This window comes from Jaculus jaculus, chromosome 4 (assembly GCF_020740685.1).
Source record: "Jaculus jaculus isolate mJacJac1 chromosome 4, mJacJac1.mat.Y.cur, whole genome shotgun sequence".
Taxonomy (NCBI): Eukaryota; Metazoa; Chordata; class Mammalia; order Rodentia; family Dipodidae; genus Jaculus; species Jaculus jaculus.
This window is the reverse complement of record NC_059105.1, coordinates 89,458,640-89,464,660: the sequence shown is the minus strand read 5'-3', so window position 1 is coordinate 89,464,660 and position 6,021 is coordinate 89,458,640. Positions and strand designations below refer to the sequence as shown.

The 6,021-nt window shown below is 41.9% G+C and overlaps 1 pseudogene; it reads left to right on the top strand.

Moving 5' to 3' along the window:
- Window positions 1-1,366: 1,366 nt before the first annotated feature.
- The window catches only part of LOC105945123, an 85,732-nt pseudogene continuing 81,077 nt past the window's right edge, over window positions 1,367-6,021 (top strand).

The following is a 6,021-nucleotide window of genomic DNA, read 5'->3' as shown; positions in this document are numbered from 1 at the left end:
TTCTCTCCTTGGCTGTTCTCACAAGAGGCTGGCGAAACAGCATCCGCAGCTCCCTGCACGGGGCCATGCTGACACTTGGCACCTTCTTCAGGTGGCAGGGGTAATTATCTGTAGTGCAGGTTCTCCTGCCATCCTCTGGGCATGCTGGCAGATTGTTACTCAGTACCCAAGCTTTATCAAGGTCTATGGAAAAGCTAGGGTGGCAGACGCTCTGTTTTGATAGGAGGACAATAGGAGGAGGACTTACAGAGCCCAGCGAGGCTGTGGTCCCTGGATTTGGAAGTCCGAGTAGCAGGATAATTTCTCTCCTTCTTTGCATAGTGTGATGGATGATAAAGTATGTGGCCATTTCTGATTGAAAATTCCCGTTATAGAATGATGTTTAAATGTCTTTTGGTTTAATACCCAGTTCCCACATTCTTCTTATGATAGTGGGGTCCAGCTCAGTAGAAGGTGGTGGCAAATACTTCACTTTGCTTATCCACAGATGTTGTAATATACCTTGAAGAGTTGGCCTCTTGCTAGGTTCAATCTCTAAGATTTTACTAACTAGATCTTGTATGTCCTCAGAAAGATGAACTGGCTTTTCATATTTCCCCTCCGTGATCTTCAATGTTAGTTCTGAATGGTGGCAGCTTGAAAGGGTTGGTTGCCTATTGCTGTGAAGTATAAGATAACTCGTGAACTCCAGATACCACTTTTAACACCATCATGAATTAGATACTTCAAGAGTTCTGGAGCACAATATTTGATAGCGTACCCTTGTGATACAATATGTTGTCCTTCTTTGTTTAAATCATAAACTTAATCCAAAGTCGGAGAGTTTGAACCTCCCGATGATGTCCTAGAGTACATTTTCTGGCTTTAAATCGGCATGAACTACTCCTGATGCACGACAATGCTATAAGCCACAGCCTATTTGTTTAAATAGGTGACAGGCCTCTGCCTCCTCCAGGTAGCCAGCTTTCTCAGCAGAGGTCAGTAGTGTCATCCTCAAGGCCAGCTCCATAACAAGACAAACATACTTTTTCTTGTGAATGACGTGAAATAGCTTGATAGTGTTGGCACGGTTCAAAGTCTTTACTATGTTGATTTCTGATATAACCAACAGGGAGAACTGTCTCGTCTGTTCTAACACTTTGACCACGACAAGAGTTCTAATCAGGCAGCGGCAGCCTAAAAACACCCCCAAGAAACCACCTCTGCCAAGTTCATGGAACAGCTCATATCTCTTTTAGGTTTTCCAATTCAGATAATATGAGGGTTTGGAACCACTCACTTACTCAGCAGAAATGGAAACTATCTCTGCTAGGTAAATTTCTAATAAGTACAAGCAAACAAAACACTAAAGCTCAAACTAATCACCATGAGAATCCAACCAACAGCTGGTTGCGCGCTGGGCGCAGGTCTTCGCAGAAGTGCTCCTCTCGCACTGCGCAAGCGCAGTCGGGGCCTTAGGCTCTGCGCCTGTCTCACAACAGTCCTGGGATGTCAGAGCAAGTATGGACCAATCATGACTAGATAGGTGTTGCAATCAGGTTCACATTGCTGATAGAAATCACCCCACCAAGAGCAACTTGTGAGAAAAACAAAAAGGGATTCATTTTGGCTTACGGACTCGAGGGGAAGCTCCATGAGAGCAGGGAAAATGATGGCATGAGAAGAGGGTGGACATTACCCCATGGCTAACGTGAGGTGGACAATAGCAACAGGAGAGTGTGCCAAACACTGCCAAGAGGAATCTGGCTATAATACCCACAAGCCTGCCCCCAACTATACACTGCATCCAGGAGGCGTTAATTCCCAAATCTCCCTCAGCTGGGAACCTAGCATTCAGAACACCTCAGTTTATGGGGGACACCTGAATCAAAGCGCCACATTAGGTTCGGTGATGACTTTTCTCCCCAGCAGTCTCCATAGCGTCTTCTAGCACTATGACATCGGGTCAGTAGGGATGAAGCTTCCAGCTCAAATCCAGCCTGACTTCCAGAATCCTGGAACTGAAGCAAGGGGTGTCTTCAGTAGTCTTCACCTACTTCAGATGGGCAGCCAAGAGCAAGGGCACCAACCTGGCTCTGGACGTTTTCCATAACAACCTATGGCTCTGGGTGCAACATTATATGCCCATGCAGGGTACTTTAAGAAAAATATTATATCAATTATAACAGGTTATTCTTTTTTATCCCCTCACTCCAGCTCCCTGGGGCCATCCTCAGAGGGTGTATGGTAATCACTGTGGGGTCATAGCGATTCAGTCCCTGTGTGGTAGTGAGGAACCATGCCACAGGATATTCCTACCTACTGTGGCTCTTACAAGTTTACTTCCTCCTCTTCCACAATGTTCCCTGCACCATGGCAGGCCTGCTGGCAGACTGATTTAGTGTTGAGTTCTCTGCTTTACAAGGCAGAGTCTTGCTCTAGCCAAGTCTGACCTGAAATTCACTATGTAGGCTCAGAGTGGTCTTGAATTCACAGGGATCCTTCTACCTCTGCCTCCTGAGTACTGACATTAAAGGGTGAGCCACCACACTCAACTATGTATTTATTTATTTATTTTTATTCACTATGTAGTCTCAGGGTGGTGTCAAACTCAAGGCAGTTCTCCTATCTCTGCCTCCAAAATCCTGAGAATAAAGCCATTTACCACCACAGCAGGCCCTGGATTTTGTTTTGATAGTTTATTTAAGATATTTTTAATTTTTTAAAATTTTATTTATTTATTTGAGAGAGCAAGAGAGGGAAGTCAGATGGAGAAAGAGAGAGAGAGGGAGAGAATGGGTGTGCCAGGGCCTCCAGCCACTGCAAATGAACTCCAGACACGTGTACCACCTTGTGCTTCTGGCTTACATGTGTCCTAGGGTCTCAAACCAAGGACCGTTGGCTTTATAGGCAAACACCTTAACTGCTAAGCCATGTCTCCTTTTTTTTTTTTGGTTTTTCAAGGTAGGGTCTTGCTCTAGCCCAGTCTGACCTGGAATTCACTCTGTAGTCTCAGGGCCTCAAACTCATGCCATCCTCCTACCTCTGCCTTTCGAGATTAAAGTTGTGAACCACCACACCAGGCCTGACGGAATATTTTTTTCGGGCTGGAGAAATTGCTTAGTGGTTAAAGTACTTGCCTGCAAAGTCCAAGGACCCATATTCAACTACCCAGATCCCACATAAGCCAGACACACAAGGTGACACAGGCACAAAGTCGTACCTTCACACAAGGTGGCACAAGCATCTGGAGTTCGGCTATAGTGGCTAGAGGCCTTACACACCAATTTTCTGTCTCTCATAAACACTGGACCGTTTCAGTGCTGGAGGGATGGTAAGTTGTCAAGGCACTTGCCTTCAAAGCTAATGACCTGGGTTTTATTCCCCAGTACCCATGTAAAGGCAGCTGTGCAAAGTGGCACATGCATCTGGACTTTGTAGGGTCTGCAGGCCATGGCATAACCATTCTCATTCTCTCTGTCTCTCTTATCTCTTTCTCTCTCTGCTTGAAAATATATAAATAAACATTTGAAAAATATTTTAAATATATCCTTTTTATTGACAACTTCCATAATTACAACCAAGAAGACAATAAACCATGGTAACTCTAGTGTTCATAACAGCATCATTCAGGAGAGTCAAAAGCTATTATTCACAGCAGAAGCTAGCTGAATGGCCATCAATAGATGAATAGATAAAAATGTGATATGTACTTATAATGGAATATTATACCCTGCTAAAACAGAAATGAAATTTTGATACAGGATGCTGTATAGATAAACCTTGAAAATAAACTAGGCACAAAAGGACAAATATTACTTAATTCTATTTGGATATCTAGATGTAGATAAAGCTATAAAGAGTGAAAGGGGAATAGATGTTACCACGGGCTAGGAAAGGAGACTTTGGAGTTTTTGCTGAATGAGTACAGAGTTTCTATTTAGGATGATTAAAAAAAAAATTCTAGAAATGGATAGATATGGTTCCATAACATTTTGAGTTTGAGTTGTACTTAATGCCAGTGTACTGTATACTTTAAAATGGTTAGCATGCTATAGCATGCTGCCTTCTTGTTGCTAAGACAGAGCACCCAACCAGAAGCAGTTTATAGAAGGAAAGGGTTTATTTTGGCTTACAGTTTTATGGGGAAGCTTCATGATGGGGGAAGCATGACAAATGCAGCTCACATGGCCACATATCAGCAGGGAGGAAGTGGCAAGAGTGAGACGGATAACTCTAGCAAGTAGGACTAACTCAGCCCCAGTGACACTCCTCCTCCAGCAAGGCTTCACTTCCCAAAGGTTTCCCCAGCTAGGCATTAAGTATGACGCTTAATCCCAAATGCTTGAAACAATGGAGGACATTTTAAATTCAAACCAGCATACATGGTTATGATATATATAGTACCACAATAAAAATAATGAAACTTAATTTTAAGATGAAAATAAATTAAACATTTTTATGGGTTTTTTTTTTCTTCTTATTTGTTCTATATGGTTTTCTAGTTTGAAGACCAGGAGACTACTCTAGTCCCACTAGGATACTTCTAAGTGATTTGAGGGTCTTGCTACCACCTCCTGGGTGGTTTAAGACATATATATATATATATATATATATATATATATATATATATATATATATATGACTGAGGGTTGTTAGATATTGACACCCTTATATTCTATAAAGACCCTGAAATTCATGACTATTATGAATACATAGCACATGTTTACATGCCCAAAAAACTGTCACTCTGGTGTAGGAGCAAGTGGGCCTGAAATCTACCTTCCTTTGCTCTTCAAGTCACATGTTTTGGAGAAAGAACATGTCCTCTTATAGCAAAGAATACTCTTTTAGATCATTTTGAAAGGTGCCCAAAGTTACCAAATGTGTAACATTTCTTGTTATTACTCGAGAAGTTCAAAACCCCATGGCTGGAGCCAACAAAAGCTGTTTTGTTGGTTGATACACGATCTTGTTGACAAGACTCATGCACACACACAAATTTATTGGTTTTCTGAGTGAAAAATAACAGCAGAATGCTTGAATGGGGCAGGAGACTCTTAAATTTCCAAGATCCTGAACAAGAAACTTGTTAGTTAATTACTTGGAACATCTTGCTACTTTGTGCTAAACAAATGAGGAAGACACTGGCCAGGTAAAGTGAGGGAGGAAGTAGGAAAACTAGCATGGGATCTGGGCTCACCCAGCCAGCTAAAGCTGCCTGGGGACAGTTCTGGCACAGTCCAGGGGGGTCAGTTCCAAGCAGGGCTAGAATGATAAGGTACTTGGAACATAATGTTAGTGCCCCCAGTGTTGGGTGATGTTTGAGTCAACTTCATATGAAGTAGAAGAAAGATTACACTAAATCATGGTAGCTGGTTGGCCCCCACCCTTCCATGCCAATCTGTGTGAGCTCTGAGATTTGGCTTTTATCATGAAATTTTTCACACTATTTTTATTTTGGATATGTCAAAGGCATGACATGCATGTGTGCCTTGTATAGAGATAAGTATGTTAATTTGCTCTTCATTCGCATGCCTTCTTGAAAACTACCTATACTTTGTGAATGTTTCAGAATTTCACCTGCTCACCCATAGGCTTCTTTAGTAATAGGAAACTGTCTCTGGCCCAGTTTTGATATAGCATATGCAGATGAAATAAGTGAATTTAAAATGGGAAAAAACAAACATAAAACAGTCTCATCTACATTTTTACTGCATTTAAATAGCAAATCTAAGTATTTCCTTAAGTGAAAGGTGTTTGTAGTAGATCCCCGTTTCTTAGTTTGTTTTCTGCTTGTGCAGCCCTTCTAAACTGAATAGTTGCCAGATAGCACCAGATTCAGGTAAGAATATAAGGCATTCTGAAGAAAATAATTTTTTGGTAGTGTTCTAGTCTCTCCTCTCCCTCCACTCCTGACTACAATCTTTCTGAATGAAATCCAGTGGGCATAATCTAAGCAGTTTGGACAAAATCCTGGACACATTGGAACATGATCTTATAAGGAACATTGAGAAGGGGCCAATTTCTCTGGAAGGTTCT